We start from the raw sequence: 18,822 nt of genomic DNA on the forward strand, positions 1-18,822 counted from the left end.
GCAGAATTCTCACAAGGAGGAAGCCATTACTATCTCACCACTGCTCAATAGATGAGAAAACAGGTTCTAACAGGTTACATAACTTATCCCAGGTCATCAGCTAGATTTGGAGGCAGGGTGTTAAAGCCAACAATCCACACACCACAAGGCTCTTCCCCACATTCTTGGAGTCTCACTTTGTATTGGGTAACTCACATTTGTCAGAATTTTCCATGACTTCTTGATCAATTTGAGGAAAGACACCATTTCTATTTGAATGGGGGAGCGACTATCTGGGGATAAGTATTTGTTCAGTGAATAGAAGGATGCATTAGTCATCAACAATTTAAGCATTCATGTGGAATTTATTTTTGAGCAAGGTCCTTCCTGTGCTGCCTAACTCATAATTCAGAGGTGACTACTCACTCCACCTGACCTCACCAGAACCAAGCAATTCTAGGGGAGGGAATTCTTTTGGCACTGACTGTTGTCTTTCTACTTTGGCCCTCTTAATTGGTTTGCAACACCACAGGGGCACCAGTCAGCAATGCAGCAACAGGGCGGCAGCACTCACACCCAGAGGCCACTGAGCAGCCCAGTCATTCTCGCCTCTGCATCCTTATGGTTTCTGTGCTTCTCTTCTAAACATAGAAGCAAAACTCAGACACCAGTTTCTAGGCAGCACAGAAAGAGACTCCAGTTTCCCCATTCTTTCTGAAAAAGTGGATAATATAGTATGCCATTGACTGGCCCCTAAGCTGATAAGTGAAATGTCATGTTCATACTTTGATCAAGGAGAAAAAAGGAGAGAATGTTGAAAAGTGACTGAGAATGAGAGAAGAGAAGGTCTCGAAGAAGGCGGCTTGCTTAGGAAAGGTATATTTCTCTATCTGGCTGGCAACCTGAAATATTCACTTATCGAATTAGCTGAATCTATAGAACAGAAACATTTTTTCCTTCTGGTAGCTAGAGATGGTGTTTCAGTCTGGGGAAACATTTAGATCATATACTTTAGTTTCCAAAGGACTTTCCATATGCAACATGTCAAGAGTAAGGACACGTTGCTAATTGTTACTCCATTACCTCCCTTATTCACTCATTTAACAGTTTTAAGCATCCAGAATATGCCTGTATTTACAATGAGCTGGCCACTAAGACACACAGCCTGTCGTCAGAGAGGGCCCCAGTCTCCATAGGTAATGTGGATGTGAGCACATGAGCCAGGAAAGTTATCTGTCAGGCCACCGTAGCCATCCAGAACAGGGGAGAAAGGCTCCAAAGATGAAGCACAGGTTTGAAATTTTATTTAGTTATTTGTGTGTGTGTGTGTGTGTGTGTGTGTGTGTGTGTGGGCTGTGGGTAGGAGAATTACAGCTCTTTTTAAACTAAATTATCTTATTGTTTAAACTTCAAGGCAATTCCTTGTGTTTGCAGGGTATGAAATGACTGAGTCAAAAGCCCTGAAGTATTTTTCCATTTCCATAGAGTCTCAGCACTCCCTCCTGGGACAGATAAGATCTTGACACTGGGGGAGGTGGAGAGAAAGGGGGACATACATCCTGACCCACTCTCTCCAGCCTAGAATACCAAAATCCACACTTAACGCCTATCTAATCCTGTCAAAAATGTACAACTCCGGTAGAATCAACGTGTGGCAAGGGTCCCATTAGTAAGACAAGAGGTGTCCCACCAGATATTCTCTTCAAGTTTCAATCTAGGGTTCTCATTTTATAGCTCCCAGCCATATCAACCATTTTCATCTCAGCATACTCCTGCAGTATGTTATCTTGAGAGTTGAGGTTTGTGATCAGAGTTCAGGGAGTCAGGGTAGGGTGGGGAGGAGTGTGAGGGAGGTTGAGAATGAGGGCATACTGTGGGGTCAGATGGGGGTGGGGCAGGAAAAACATTTGGAAGGAGGGACTCCTCTCCAACCTATTTTTCCCTCCTTTGAGGGCATTTTTTCCCCACTAGTGTTCAGTGTTTCTTCACTGGAGATCATGACAAATAATAACATCACCATGGTATCAGCTCACAGCATAGGTTTCACTAGGCATCACTGTATTCATTCATGAAAGTCTGACCAGTAACCAGGCACTATGTACTTTCATCATGGTGCTTGGACAGAGTTTGGAAGAAGATGCCTTCAAACTACACCATGAACAAATAGGTAGAGTAAAAACAATTAAGCTTGTTTATTTTTAATTTTTTTAAAGATTTATTTATCTATGCGTGCAAGAACTGGGGTGTTAGCCAGAGGTGCGGGGGGTGAGAGGATTCACCAGAGACAGAGTGGGGAGCAGAACAGGCAGATCTATTGAAATACACTGCTGAGGGGAGCAGCGGGGAGAGTCAGGAGAGGTCTGCTGCGCCATGTGGGTTTTCTCCCTGGTTGGGGGTGGCTGGTGATAGCTTGATAGTGTTGTGTCTTTAATCCCTGCACCACCACAGAGGCCCCCAATTAAGCTTGTTTAGAATATTGCAAATTACTCAGGAGTGTAGTACTTCATTCCACCCTGCACAGCCCTTTGAGTTGAGTAGTTAGACACCACTCTGGATGAGGAAATCAAATTCACATAGAATTAAAAAACTCACCCAAGATTACTGTCTGGTTATTACTAGACATAAATAGCAAGATGCAAATATTGAGGAAGAAGATGGAGGGAAAGTGAGAAACTGACTGCTTTTTTTTTTTTTTTTCTTTTAGGGCAAAGGGCCTGCAAGATAAATACACCCAATAACTCCAACCTGAAAAAATGAGAACAGGTTACCCCAATGTAAGATACAATGGATACATATCAACTCCTTATTCTCCAGATTTGATAATTAATTAAAAAAAACAGATGTTCTGATCATGACTCCCCCACACCCACCATCCTTTAGTCTGCTTAAACCAACTCTGTAAGAAACAAACCTCCCCTGAGGAATATAGAACTGGCAGTTTTTGCCAGCACAGACAGATATTTTTAAAAGCAGCCTTCCCCACCTCCCAGCCCCCACATGAGGCAGGGGTGATTCAGCAGACACCTAGATGTGAGGAGAGCAGTGTGTGTGTGTGTGTGTGTGTGTGTGTGTGTGTGTGTGTGTGTGTGTGTGTGTGTGTGTGTGTGTGTGTGTGTGTAGGAGGGAGTAGATTGTTTGAGGTCTTAAGTCCTCTCCACCCTGGAGCAGCAAACAAACCAAGGCTACAGCTGTGACCTAATGTCCTTTCCTAGCCACAAAGAGACTTCCCCCAGCCCTCAGACCTGGACTTTATCCTAACTATAAAAATGTAACAAGAACAGGGCCTTCCTGGTGGCCTGGGGGTAAAGTCTCAACATTATCATCACTACGGCCTGAGTTCTATCCCCGGCCAGGGAGCTAACCTACATTGTGGTGCAGCAGACCTCTCCTGGCTCACCTGCTGCTCCCCTCAGCAGTGCACTTCAGTCTGTCTGTTCTGCTCCCTACTCTGTCTCTGGTGAATCCTTTCACCTCCCCACCAACCCCCGTACCTGTCCTTCACCCAGTTCTTCTAAGTAAAAATTAAACGAAAAAAGTAAGAGAAACAAGTGTAAGTATTGAGAATATTGCATAGGATCTCTAGTCCAATTTCTTGCTCAAAGCATTTTTGGTATTTACATACTCCCAACTATACTTTAAGGTGGATTCAAGGGAAATACTGGAACCTAGCATGGAGTTCATTGCTCACTAAGTATTTATTGACTTATTTGACCCTCCCAATCCCCAACTTTGCATACTAAGGCTAAATAGAAGTATAGGGAGAGGGACTAAGCTCCAGTTTGCTGTGGAAGACTAGAATCATCTCTGGTATGTGTAGGTGAAGATTTTAAAGTTTAATGAGGACTGCTACACAGGTTGGAGTAGATGAGGACCTCGACTTCCACGGTAAATTGAAACCTCAGAGAATAAGGGTAGAGTGAAAAGGAGGTGACTGAGGAATGGATGGTGGGGGGGTTTGGGGAGACAGGCTTCTCCCTGAGAGCAAACACACCCCTCTAGTTTACCACTTTTCAAATCCCAGGAAGATGCTGGCTTTGTCATTGTCCTTGAGGAAGTCATTTAACTCCTCCTTCCCTCAGTTCTTCACCCATCAGACATTAATAGTAGATGCCTATCACAATGACTATTTAAAGGCTAAGATCAGATACTATACATGCAGGTCTCTTGTGAATTAGAAGAATAAAAATGAACATTGCCAGGGTGAAAACTGATCTTCTTTATCTCTCTATGCCTCACATTATAGGGAGGAAGAAAATCAGCACTCAATGAAGAAATAATTAAAGAATGGTGAAGAGCAATGAGCAGATCTGATAAGCAGAATGTTGGGAGAGTATTTCAGGATAAACAGAATAGACTAAGAGGAAGTACTTAAATGAATGCAAGCAGAGGTGTTAGAAGCGTCCATACACATTTGGGGTAGCATGGGAGTCTGGTGGTCAGAGAAAAGAGGTTGTCTGCTCTTGTAAAGAACTCCATGAGCATCTTCAAGTTAGTCCCAGAGGGGAGGGGAATTTTGGTGGAAATTTAAGGGAGAAAGGTTGACATAAGCTGAATGACTATAAAGAAAGAGCCCATTTTGAAAGCATAAAAAAAGACAAAATAAAGCATTTCCTTTGGTATTCACTATAAGCTGATGGTCATAGGGAACCCGAAGCCATAACTGACAGTGGTGTTTGCTCAGAGAGTTGACCCAGCACTAACTTTGGCCAGTTCTGTGGGGCACGGGGCCTAGTCCCTCTGATTGTGACTCTCAGAGCAGGACTTGAAAAGACACTTTTCTGAAAGGTCACCCAGCCCTTAAAGCAAGTGCCGTCTTTCCAGAACACCATCACAGAATTGAGCTCAAGCTTCATTTGGGAAGACTTGTTCCTTCCCTGTGTCTCCTTATCAGTAAGGATCTCTCCCCACCCCACCCCCCATCCCCCCAGTGTGTGTGCCTTTGCCTGGCTCTCCTGAGGCCTCCAAGCTCTCCTGAGGCCTCCAAGCTCTACTCAAACCCTTTAGGGGGTCCTTCTCCCCTGATTCCTTCCTAGGCTACTATGCTCTGAATAGATGGAAATGATTTGAGAAGGGAGGCAGTGCCATAGTGTCTCCCTCTCTCACTCTCCCCAACCCCCCTTTTCCCTTCTATAATTCAGAAAATTTGAGCACATATATAACTAAGAGGAAGGAACCAGCAAAAAGGGAGAGAAGTTATTTATAATTGCCATCTTTTATCAAGTACAATATATTATCAATTTTAAGATGAATAACTACTTTATATATTACTAAGAAGGCAAAAAAAAAAAATACTGCCTAGTTGTGGTATCCCACCCTGATATCAAGTATATTAAAATGGGAGGGAAGGAGGAGATATGTAACATGTTCAATATAAGAAAGCAGTACTGTGTTCATTTGAAAGGTAAACAACTCATTAATAAAATATTAGCTAGCTAGTACTGTAAAAAGAAACTTAATGTTACTGTGTGATAGGAACTGTACTTAATACTTCATAAATAACAATTAATTTAATCTTTGAACAACCCTAAAAAATGATAAGCATTTTTAAACCAATTATTTTTACTTATATATGCATACAAGACCTGGGGTATAAGCCACAGGTGTGGGGGTGAGAGGATTCGCCAGAGACAGAGTGGGGAGCAGAACAGGAGGATCTACTGAAATACACTGCTGAGGGGAGCAACGGGCAGCAGGAGAGGTCTGCTGCACCTATATGGGTTAGCTCCCTGGCCTGGGATGGAACTCAGGCCACAGTGGCTGGCAATAGCTCTATAGCACAAGACTTAACCTCTGCACCACCAGGGAGACCCACCTACATAATCATTATTTATTGTCATTTTACAGATCAGGACATTGAGGCATTGAGAGGTTAAAAAATTTGCCCAAGTCAATAAATAGCAGACCCAAACCTTAACCTCTCACCATGGTTTCTGGAGTCTGTCTTCTTACCACTTAAGTTTGGAGATTGGAAAAATGAATGAGTGACTGACTGACTGAATGGGGGGATAAAAGAGAAAAAACTGGACTCCAAGCATAAAAATTACCATGAAAGTCCCCCCTTCTGTCCCTTACTCCTCTTAAGAAAAGAACCATTGTTTCTTCCATAACTTTGAGGTGGCAGAACATTGGTTAAGTTCTAAAGGAACTGAGAAAACAAGAACAGGGAGGGGATGTTGAGTGTGGGAGGGAAAAGTTGCAAAACAACCAGCATGATGATTTTGTGGCTGTAACTCGGCTATTCATCTAACTGGAGTCTAATGATTTATCAATAATATCCTCTGGGCTGTGAGAAAGGACTGTGTTCTGGGAGAGAGTGCCACCTACTGAAGGGCCTTCACCACCACTGGCGAATTTCATTCAGGACATCCACTGGAGAGAGGACAAAACAGCTTCAGAAATGGACCAGAAAGCCAATTTAATAACAAATGAACTCGAACCTAAAGCAAAATTCCTACCCAGGTCTTGCAGATAGTAATAGCTCAGAGATTAAAGAATCTAGGAAAGATCTACTTGGCCTGAACAATGAGGACTCTGCTGAATCCCTGGTCTGACTTGAGTGTTCAATTTAGCCATTTCTATGCTACACATTGTTGCAGTGAACACAGAGGGAAAACCAAGCTCTTAAAGAAGAGAACTAACAATTACTGAGCCTATGTTATGTTTCTGTAAATGCATTAAAAATGTCACCTTCATGCTTCAGTAAATATTTACTGAGCAGTTACTGTGTACCAAGCACTGCCCAAGAGAATGGGAAAACAGGACTGAACAAAGGCAGGAATCTAGGTTCCTACTCTTTGGGTGCTTACATGAGGGGTGTGGGGGCCGGGGGCCAGGGAGAGGTGTGGGTGACAGAAGATAGAGAAGTACTTTGGGGCCTCCCTGGTGGTGCAGGGGTTAAAGACAGTGTTATCAAGCTATCACAGCCACTGTAGTACTAGTTCCATTCTCCAGCCAGCCATGGAGCAACACACATGGGGCAGCAGACCTTGCCTGCCTCGCTCGCTGCTCCCCTCAGCTGTATATTTCAGTAATCTGCCTGTTCTGCTCACTACTCTCTCTGGTGAATCTTCTCACCCCCCACACCTCTGGCTTACATCCCAGTTCTTGTATGCATAATTAAATAAATCATTTTTAAAAAATAAGTACTTTGGTCATTTCAGAGAGTTGTCAATATTGTGAAGAAAATAGAACCAGAAAATGGAATAAGAGGTCACCTCCTATAAAAACTACAGTGATCTCATGAGATAATATTACTTTTATTCTACAGACTGAGAAGTATTTAGGTAAAATACTTTAACTAAAGTGATGAGAAGTTAAGTAAATTTCCCAAAGTCAAAAAAAGTAGATCAAACCCTGGCCATCATCCCCAGAGTTTGTTCTTCTTTCACTAAATGTTCCACTATGAGTTCACCCACAATAAAAAGTTTCATGAATAAATGAATGAGTGAATGAATTTTTAAAAAATAATGAAAACTGGCTTCAAGCACAGAACTTCCCATGAATATTCTTTAGGAAAAGGGTCAGTTTGTCTTTCAAAAGGTCAGGGTAATAGAATGTTAGTCATAGAGAACATCAATGAATAAAGTGTTAGATTAGTTGGATTCAGTTGTGAGAGAGTAGGCAATCAAGTAAGTTAAGATTTAATTTTCTGCCTTTCTGAATCCAACATCTGTCTCTCACCACTACATGAGGTTGCCCAGGAAAAGATTGTCCAAGATGGAAAGTCAGTGCAGGATGTCCAACTGGTACCTTATGTCAAGTATCTGTACATTCTAAGAGTTGTTTACAATAACCAAATGTTTTAACTTGGCACATAGGTAAAAAGATAACATGGTATAGGTATTTTTTCAAAGATTTATTTATTTATTCAAGGGAGGGTGAGAGAATTCATGAGAGACAGAGCCGGGAACAGAACGACAATGACGGAAAACATTGCTGAGGGGAGCAGCAGGTGAGACAGGAGAGTCTGCCGCACCATGTGGGAATCTCCCTGGCCTGCCAGGAATCCAACCCGCCTGCAGAGGTGGCAGACAGCTTCACAGCACTGCACTCAACTTGCTGTACCACCGGAGAGGCCCAACGTGGTGTAGGTATTTACACAGATTCTTATAATCTGATGGTCCTGAACCTTTGAGAGTACAGTTATGAGGGAAAAAATAAACCAAAACCCCTTTAGTTCTGCCATACGTGGCAGTATATTTGCCGCTGAGGCTTATATACCGATCTTGTACATTCAATAACTTTTTTTAATTACACATATCTCATGATGTTACAGGATACGTGGACTTCCTTGTACTTTCACAGTAGACTGTCATTTCCAAGAAGATGGAGATAGTTCTAAGGTGTGGTTCCTGCCAAGTCATCTGCAGGCAGGGAATATCGGATTATCTCCCTAGAGGAAGAGCCTTTGTGTTTGGGCTCGGAAGGATGTTGGCATCTCCTCTGAAAGTCCAAGACAGGGTCTTCACATCATCAGAGCCCCTCTCAGACAGCCTGTGGCTTCCTTGCTCCCCTCGGAAACCGGAAGGGACATGTGTTTCCTCACCTCTGGGGCTCGGCTTTCCTCCTCCAAGGGCAGGCACAGGGTTGGCGGCTGCTGGTGGGCACAGTGGCTGAAATCACTTCAATTCAAGTTAAGTCTTGAAGAATTTATGGTTGTTTCCAACCACCAAGATGACTATGCATCCTCCAATACGGTTTCATCAGAAAGGAGTTGCTTGGTTTGACAGCCCAGCTGCCAGCTGACTTCAAAAGCTGTCTCTCCGCCCACTCACAGATAAGGAGGAAATGAGTTGTTACCCAGGCCCTGCATGCATCATTGTCATTAGGGACGACAGTGACCAGTGCAGACTGCCCAGCCTCCACTCTTCACCCCTGCAGGCTGTTTTCCGTCTGAAAAGCAAGAGTCTATTTAATGCACTTTTATTGAATTTGAAAATGTCTACCAGCAATTTGGGTTAATTTCCAAATAATCCATTTGGAAACAGAAAATAATCAAGAGTAGCCCCTACACTCCTTTAAAAACATTTTGACACAGGCTGATAATGCTAACACTTCACAGGATTAGCCCTCTTGGATCAGTCAGTGTTATCTGTGTCATGTTGTTATCCTTGAGGAAACAGATCCATAAAATGTTACTAAAGCAAAACTGAGTTACAGTCTGACTTAACTCGATCTTCCTGTGCAAAGCTTGGTGGAGTGTGTTTTGCACATTTCCCTCTTCTGACAAGGACTGAGAGTTCCCTCCTGTTTTTAGGTAATTTTTTAATTTCATTTCCTTTTAAAATTTAATTATTTTTATTGAGGCAACATTGGTTTACAACACTGTGTGTGATTCAGAATCATACCTCCTCTTTAAGTAATTTCTTGATCACTGGGCTTAACATTAAGTTACAGTAAGCAGTCTAGACTGTCTATGAATGTAGCCCATCTGAAGTGGCACTTTTCTCTCTCGTGAGGTTCTTCAGCTGTCCTGGCCTGCAGAATGTCTCTAAATGACTATAATTTTTTTTCTGTCTTTTTAATATATCACTCATTTATTTATTCATTCATTCATTCATTTTCAAATAGATACCCAATCTCTCTTATTTTATTTTATTTTAAGATTTATTTATTTACACATGCAAGAGCTAGGGTACAGGCCAGCGATGTGGGAGTGAGAGGATTCACCAGAGACAGTGGAAAACAGAAGAGGCAGATCCACTGAAATACACTGCTGAGGGGAGCAGCGGGAGAGACAGGAGAGGTCTGCTGCACCACATGGGCTGTTCCCTGGCCAGCTGGGGATCGAACTCGTGCTGCAGAGGCTGCAGATTGCTTCATAGTGCGGCACTTAACCCCCTGCGCCACTAGGGAGGCCCTCTCTCTTTTTTTTTTTAAAGATTTATTTATGCATATAAGAACTGGGGTACAGGCCAGAGATGTGGGGGGAGGTGAACAGGTGGATTGACTGAAATACACTGCTGAGGGGAGCAGCAGGCAAGTCAGGAGAGGTCTGTTGTGCCATGTGGGTATCTCCCTGGCTGGGAATCCAACTTGTGCTGCGGTGGCTATGGATAGCTTCATGGTGCTGATGCTTAACCCCTAGCACCACCACGGAGACCCTCCCCACCAATCTCTTTTATTGGGAAGATGGGACAGAGAGGAAGGACTCGACTGGACCTTCTCACTACCCCAGCTTGTTGGCCTAAGTTTGGCAGCTGCTTCCTGAGTTCCATGGCTTCATCAGATCAGGCAGTTTGCTGGAGAAGGTTCAAAGTGCAGGGCCTGAAATGTTTCATCTGCCTGGAAGGCCACTGCAGGGATAGGGCCTGCAGTTGCGATGTTTTGCCAGTGGAGCTATACTTGCCTTGAGTCTTGCCATTGTCCAGGAGCTGCTCATCCAGTGTCCTCTTGAGCACACCCTCCACGGCTATGTGCTTCAGCTCCAATTTGATGCTCACTCTATGATGTCCCAGCCATGCAACAGTGGTCTTGTGGTCTAGGGGTGTGAGAAGCGCATCCATGGCAGAGGCGGCCTCTCTTCCTTGACATGGATGTGAACCTGGTTCAGCCTGAAAACTGTAGCCAGAAGTAGAGATAAAACTCAACAAGGTTTGCTGGACTATTTTTCTCCTTGTTCCTCGATGCTGCTGGAAGTTTGCTTTGGATCTCCTTGCTGCCTGCCATCAGACTGTTAAACAACAACATTCATCCGAATAAATATAGAAATCTAATTGGGATATTAAATGATTCATGAATTGGGCAGCATCTCATTTAGCAAGGAGAAAAGTAGAAAGGCACTGTCATCATGGGTCTTTTCAAGTAGATTCTTAGTAACTTGATAGCTTGTTATCTTGCACCCTTTTTTTTTTTGCATGTCAAAAAGAACCTTCTTTATTTCCATAATTGCTCTTATGATTTCTTGCCAGGTGCCTTTGGAGCAGGTGCTCTCTGGCCTGCAGCTTTCTGGGCAGGAACCTTCTGGGTGGAAGCTGCTTGCCTGCAGTATTTATCTTTACCTTTGCAGTAGCAGCTACAGCCGCACCCTGAGCAGCAGGTGCTTTTTTGGTAGAAGCTTTCAGAAGAGCTGCTTTTTTAGAGGCAAAGAGCAGAAAAGCTGCCTTTTGATCCTTCCAAACTTCAAGCTTGATTATTCTCTTCCTCATTTTCTCTGCCTTCATGATTTATACTCAATCAAAATCTGTCCTCTTGGCTTTCCTTTCTCTTGCTTCATTTTTCCTGGCCCATCTTGTGCCTGCCCATTCTGTATTGTTCTCTGCCATCTACTAGGCTTATCGGACATAATTCTAGCCAGCGCTGTGAGGGAACTTGAGGATACAGTCAGTGAGCTGTATGATTTGAAAGGCAAAGCCTGTCACCTTACCTGAGTGCAAGGTCCATCAACCAAAGCCTTGTTCTGATCAATAACATCTACAATCATGACCAGTTTCCCGGCACAAAGGAGACCTAGGCTACCAGCCAACCTCTTCAAAGCGCCTGACCACTATCTTGCTGGTGTTCTGTGAGAAGGAATCAATGTCTCAATGTACAGAAACTTATTGATTATGACAATGATAATAGGTTTCCCTTGAGACATTTCATTTTTTCAGCTGGTGTTCTGTGGAGAAATTTCTTGTACTAAACCAGGAGTGGTTCCAAATCTGCGGTGTGTACTCCAGGAGAACAAAATTGAGGAAAGAACATTTTGAGGAATCTTGGCAGCATGCCAGTTTTGGAGTAACACAAGCACTATATTCAGTGATGCAGAAGTAGAAGGCACACCTGAGGGATGAGAAGAAGTAAGGTGCAGGGACCTGAGACATAGGTTGATTTGAATTGGTGCATCAACAAGACAACAGAATTTCCTGTTCCTTGAGATAGTAATAAAAAATGCTATTAGATGGTTCCATTTTTCTTGGAATTTTAGACACATGCAAACATATTTATATCTCTACTTTTTTAGGAAGTGTGAAAAAAAGTATTTTTAATGTCTATGAATTTTGCTTTTAATTTTTGACATAAAAAAAGCTATGTATAACTAATATATACAACTTGATAAGCTTGGAGACAAGTGTACAGTAGTGAAACCATTACCATGATTTATTCCATAAATCTTTTTGACACCTTTGAAGGTTTATTCATGCCCTCTTATTTATTCTCATTTGTTTTACTTTTTTATTTATTTTTATTTAAAGGGCAGGTTTGTTAGGGAAGGAAGAGATAAAACAGTTAAAGACTGTTTTAGACTCAAGCAGGCAGGAAGAATTGCCCCAGAAGGGACAGGTTTGCTAAGAGAGGCCTGCATGATTGCAGGCAGGAGGCCTTGACAGGTCATGGGCAGGCAGGAAGCTGCTGCCCTGCAGAGGGAGAGAGTTGGTGAAAAGAGGCACCTGCATAGGCGCAGGTGGGCAGTGGGAGTGCTGCCTTACTCTTTATTTTTGATTAAAAAATAATAGGTCCTATCCTCACTAGGAATGTGATTATACACATGGGGAGATTGATATTATAATTGCCTCTATATCCATATATTCATAAATTACACATTTTTGATTATACACTTCTGCTTTCAAAATCATCTTTCCATCCTAGTGGAATGTGTGTGTGTGTGTGTATAACATATAAATATATATGTACTTATCTGACTTGCTGCCTAGGTTTATTTAGTGTAAGAGCTAAATGGATTTTGAGAAATTTGAAAAATTAGGTGTGCAGTAAAATAGTCATTTAATCCTTGTTAACGAGGGAAATCACAATACAGTAGCCTATAAAAATTGTTCATTGTTCAAAAACTCAATGTGAAAAGCTCCAGCTTATGTGCCAACCCCTTGCACAGCAGTCGTTTTGAATAATTCTCTTCTAACTGATGCCTGTGGCTCCCCATCTGTCGATACATTACTATCTGAATTTCTATAAGGAAGGCATATTTTAAAAATACTTTCTTCCCTTTTGCACTTCACTGTGGATTTCTACTAAAGTGATGTTAATTACAGCTTGGGCAAATAGTTATCTGTTAGGAATGGAGACACTTGTGCAAGTGCTTATTTTCTGATTATTATAAATTATGAGATGACCTGGACAGTGTTAAAGTCAGATCACTATGACCCAAGAGAGGAGGGAAAGGATGAAATGGCTTTTAAATAGAATAAAAAGTAAGCTGGGCACCTTAGATTCCAGGCTGTAAGTAAAAGGGGGAAAAATACAGTGAAAATGATTTAAATAATAAACTTTTGGTAGGAAGTGGACAGAAAATTAGATGCAAATGAACTAAGGAATCATATCCAAATAGTTATCACCTAACTAACAGAAAATGAAAAAAAAAAACCCACTAAATATTATTTAAAGACTTCTGGGAGTATAAAGGAAATAGAACATTAGAGTAGGCACAGGAAAATAGAAAACAAAAAAATACCTGTAATTGAAAAAGGGAAGTTTTGGGGGAAAAGTAATCATAAAAAATAAGAACAATAATTTTTGTTCATTGGTATTCAAACTTAAAGTACAACTTTCAGAAAACAAATCTAAGGCCCAGCGAAGTGTTTTTAGGTTTACTGGAAGAGATGTCCAGACAGAAAACATTTCTATATACAAAGGTTGGTTTTTCTCTCTCATTCTCAACCCTTCACTGCCTCCTGCGTGCAAATATAATCCTCTGGAAACAACCCTGTGATGCAGTGAAAAGTTACTGTTTAATGCTGATTTTTAATGCCAGATTGCTTCTCTTCTCTCTCTCTTCTCCAGTGTTCTGCTTCTTTGCCTCTCTTCTCCACCCCTGTCTGACTTTCCTTTCACTCGCTGGACTTGTGTCATTGAGAGGCACTCCCACCTTAAATCCTTGATGGAAGGAAAAAAGGAAGGGAAAAGCAACGCAAACGGCAGCTCATTGTAGGTCTTTCCAAAGAGCGCTGGCCGGAGTTTCTGCAGACTGCCGGACGCAATGCTGGACTCCAGGACAAAACCAAACACAGAGCTCAGGCCAGCAGAAGGGCTGGCGGCCTGGAGGCTTGAGGCCCCAGCTGTCAGCGCTGCCGCTTTTCCCGACTGTGCCCTCGGGCCCTTCCGCCAGTGCCGGAGTGGGGCGCTGCGCATCTCTGGGAGACTCAGCGCGGAATCCAGCCTGATGATTTTGGCTCAGCGGGAGGTCTGGGCCACAAGAGGCAAGATGCTGAGAACAACCACCAGGCTAGTTGTCTGGAGACCGGACACAGGGCGGGCTGGTCAGAAGGCACCTGGACACCCATAGGTTTGATACCGGCTGTTGAGGCTGTACCGAGAAGGAGCCTTCAGGAAAATAACCTCTGGGAATTTTCGAGTGATGTGATTATTTGTTGTTACCTAAGCTTGCCAGTGAGGGTCTGTCTCACCATCATTTCCCAACAAACTCTTTCGAAAGAATTCCTTCCTACACTTCCCAGTACTCTCTCCCAAACCCAGTGGACAGTGGCTGTCTAGGTGGTGGGCGTGGTGTGATAACATACATCTCAAGGCATGATCCTGCATCTCTGGACCATATTCGGTGCTGTAAAGGAAGTAATACATTTTTTTTTTTTAAGCAGTGCTGGCAAATGCAGTTTTCATTTTTGCATTTCATTTGCAGTGATTATTTTAGTGTCCGGCGCATTAACTGAGCTCAGTGCAGAGGAATGGATGTCATGGGCTCAGGGCTCCCTCTTGTTTGATTTAGACAGTGTTCTGCAGGGCACATCCAGTACTCCTGGGGGTCCAGGTGGAGCAGGAAGGTCTCGGCCAATGGGCAGCTTTTGCTGTTCCTACTGAACTTGCACTTGTCAAGGACATCAAAAACTTGAAGTTCTCCAGTGTTTGGCTTACCAAATTTGCAGATTGAAGATTTGAAATCTTGAAAATATAACAGAGTGACCCATAGTCTCGTATTTATGAGACTTCTTGGTCCTTAATGGAGGGAGAACAGAAAAGGAGAAAAACTGCATCTTACTAGAGTGGATATTATGCTTTTTTCTACTCTCCTGAAAATATGGGCAGGCCCCCAGATGTTTATTGCTCCTGCATCAGCAAATCTAGTTAAGATTTCCTTCAACTGCTTCCAGCTCTTTTTGGGAATTGTTACTTTAGGAGACAACACACTGGGGATGGGGAATCAGAAAATTTCAGCACTGGCTGGAGGGGTCAGGGATCACTTTTTTTTTTTTAAGATTTCTTTATACAAGAACTGGGGTACAGGCCAGAGGTGAGGGAGCGTAAGAGAATTCACCAGGGACAGAGCAGGGAGCAGAACAGGCAGATGACTGAAAACACTGCTGAGGGGAGCAATATTGGGGGTTCATTGGAGAAATGGTTGGAAAGATAGATTAAAGCCAGTTTGCTCAGTGTTAGAATACCAAGCAAAAAAATATTTGAAACTGTATTCTGTGGGCCAGTGTTTTCCCCAATCATGCTGGAATATTCATGTGCCCCCCTACCCCCCCACTGAATTATAATGGAGTGGAGATAGTGACCCACTTCAGGAAGGGTGGGGGTGCCTGGACATCCCAGGCCAGGGTTATCTCCTCCCCAAGCTTTCTTTGTTTATCCTAATATCTATATAAATATCATCATAGTCATTATTTGCTATGATTTGGAAATGTTTGACTACTGCTCTACAGTCAATGAGTTGCTGAAGATATTTGGGCACTCGCGTGATATTTTGAATTGTGATTTTATTCTCTTCCCCAACTGTATTATAAACTCCTCCAAGACAGGAACTCTGCCATTCCTCCTCCATTGTCCTCACTTTTGCAGTAATTGCTCAAGAAATACTTGATTATTTGACTAATTGAAGATCATGGCTTATAAAACTAAACTTCATAAATCATCTAAGTGGAATGTCTACTCTGTTTGGGTCTAGGAATGCTTAGCAATCATAAAAATTCTTAGTGGGAGTATCTCAATGTAGTCAGAAAAAATATGCTTCAAAGGAATGTGAAACCATTTTGCTGGTGGTCATGTTTAGACCTGTCAAGAAAGAAAAGATCAGAGAGCCTCAAGAGGTGAATAATGAAAAGAAAAAATTCCCTGGGTCAAGACCTGTTTCTTGCTCTTGAAAAATCAAGACTCTATTTGTATGTTAGAAACTTCCTGATCATAATTTTAGTAACATTCTATTCATCAATTATAAGGACAGTATTTTCACTCATTAGTCTTTCTTTATTCTTAGGTGAAGGTGACTATAATGTTCCATTTAATGGTGAGGAGTGTGAACATTCTGGTAATCCCTCAAAATGTTAAACACAGAATTAATAAAAGACCCAGTAATTCTATTACTTAGTACCTAACACAGGAGAAATGAAAACATACATCCAGATAAAAACTTGTTCATGAATATTCAGCAGCACTAATTATAATAGTCAAAAAGTGGAAACAACCCAAATGTCCATAAACTGGCAGATGCATAAGTAAAAGATGGTATAATCCATGCAATGGAATATTATCCAGCAATAAAAAAGAACGGAATACTGATATGTTACACTTTGAAAACATGTTAGGAAACAAATCACTCATAACAGACCACAAGTTGTATGATTCTATTTATATGCTATGTCCGCAATAGACAAATTTACAGACAGCAATTAGATTAGTGGTTGCCTAGAGCTGAGGGGGTGGACTAAGGGAATGAATTCTGATGGATACAGAATTGTTTTTTGAGATGATGAAAATGGTCTAAAATTAAATTGTGGTGTTGGTTATAAAACTCTGTGGGGCCTCCCGGGTGGCACAAGGGGTTAAGTGTCAGCACTATGCAGCAATCCGCAGCTACTGCAGCAGGGTTCAATCCCTGGCCATGGAGGTGACCCACATGGGGCAGCAGACCTCTCCTGGCTTGCCCGATGCTCCCCTCAGCAGTGTATTTCAGTAGATCTGCCTGTTCTGCTCCCTACTCTGTCTCTAGTGAATCCTCTCACCACCACCCCCACCTCTGGCCTGTACCCCAGATTCTTGTATGCATAAATAAATAAATCTTTTTAAAAAACTCTGTGAACATACTAAAAAGCTTTTCAGGAAAAAGTTATGATGCTAAAACAAGAGGATTTAAGTCACAGTGAAGGAAGAGCCACTCATACTAAGCCTTTAACCTGAGGCTTGTTCTTCCAGATTTCTCCAAAGCCAGGTTTGCCAGGTGAGATAAAAGGCTGGTGGAAAGGGCTAATGATGCAACAAAATTTAAGGAAGAGGGGGGAATGAAGGGAAAAAACAGGTTAATGAGGACAAAAAGAGGTTAATATAGTACATTAGTGCTTGTGAGCGAAGAAAAGGAAGTCAGGCAATAAAGTGCAGCCAACTTTACTCTTCCAGAATTCCGGTTCACTTCCCATGAGAGCTGCCAAGCAGCTGACCTAAAGACAAACCTTTCGCAGTGTGGACAGTTACTAGACTGCCATCCTCTCTCCTTTCAATAATGCAAAACCAAACTATCTTTGAGCAGTAAGTGAATCTAGGCGTCTGAATTCTGATGGAGTTGGATTTGAGAGCACACACTTGTTCCTGAACAGAAGAGGGCGCTATTAGCATGTGAAGTCTTCACTAAGATCGCAGGAAGAAGGAAGTAGTTGGGTAAGAGGCTGCATTGCATTGCATTAGGTTCTTTAACACCATCAGGCTAGGATAGAACACTTTGAATTTTAAAGAAATTGCCGCATTCTTGAAATAATGAGTTGACACACATGCTACTGTATTAAAGTAAAGCCAAACTGTAGTACTGTCAGTTCCTAGAGGGTTGATTTATTTAGACAGTCTGAAACTTTTATCTATTAAGCTTTTATTGAATGCCCACTATGCACAAGGTATGGAGTACTTTGTTGCCTTTTACAATCATAAATTCAAAGATAATGTGAAGTGTTATTATTGATGAATATTAAAAATGAAAACCATAAGCACATTCATCATTTGAACTCAGAATACAGTAAAATTCTATTCAAGAATGCAGTATCAGGGAGCATCTGATAGAGGAGGGAAAATTGTTGACTTTTTAATCTAGTTTTTCTGCCAGCTCAACTGTGAAAGTATAATAATGGTTGAATTTATTCAGTGCATACTGTGTGCCAGTACTGTTCTAAAAGCTTTCCAACCTTATTATAAAAAGCATGGTCTGTGGACCAGTAGCAGAATATATGTGCTATGAATGCAGATTCTCCGAGGCCTCCCACCCCCAGACCTATGGACTCAGAATCAGCATTTTAAAGAGATATGTATGCACATGTTTCAGAGGCTTTCTTTTACAATGTATTATCTTATTTAACCCCCATAACCATCTTCTGATGGAGGTACTTTTATTATCTCCATTTTAGTGGGAAACTGAGGCAAAGAGTTAAATAAATTACCCAGTGCAAAGTTGGAATTTAACTCAGGCAAAATAGCTTTCATGCCTATGCTCATATTTGTATGACCTGACTTTTCTTCTTGAAATTCTCTCCTTATTTTCAAATGCATAAAATAGATAATAAACATGCCTATCACAGTGGTTAAGACTCACAGCTTAGGGCCTCCCAGTTGGTGCAAGTGGTTAAGCAAAGCACTGTGAAGCTAGCCGCAGCCTCTGCAGCTCGAGTTGGATACCCGGTCAGGGAGGTGACCCACATGGCGCAGCAGACCTCTCCTGGCTCGCCCGCTGCCCCTATACCTCTAGCCTGTACCCCAGCTCTTGTATGCATAAACAAATCTTTAAAAGAAAAAAAGACTCACTGCTTATCTAGATAGTGAGATCTGTAAAGTAAAAGTTGGCTTTATGGGTTAAACATGCAAAGTAGAATCTAAATATTCCCTTCTTGGAAACACAAGCACTGTTTACCAAAGTGTGGTTTTAAGTCTGGCTCACCTACCCTCAACACACCAGGCACACTCCGATTCTGGGGC

The 18,822-nt window shown here is 42.1% G+C and overlaps 1 pseudogene across 1 annotated transcript; it reads right to left on the bottom strand.

The window, feature by feature from the left end:
• Positions 1–10,872: 10,872 nt before the first annotated feature.
• LOC311168819 lies at positions 10,873–14,046 on the bottom strand (annotated as a pseudogene). The gene is made up of 2 exons: positions 13,784–14,046; positions 10,873–11,432 (listed from the first exon to the last, which is right to left on the bottom strand). The product of its transcript is annotated as an uncharacterized misc_RNA (transcript).
• Between the last annotated feature and the right edge of the window lie 4,776 nt (positions 14,047–18,822).

This window comes from Talpa europaea (genome assembly GCF_964194135.1).
Source record: "Talpa europaea genome assembly, chromosome: 3".
Classification (NCBI taxonomy): Eukaryota; Metazoa; Chordata; class Mammalia; order Eulipotyphla; family Talpidae; genus Talpa; species Talpa europaea.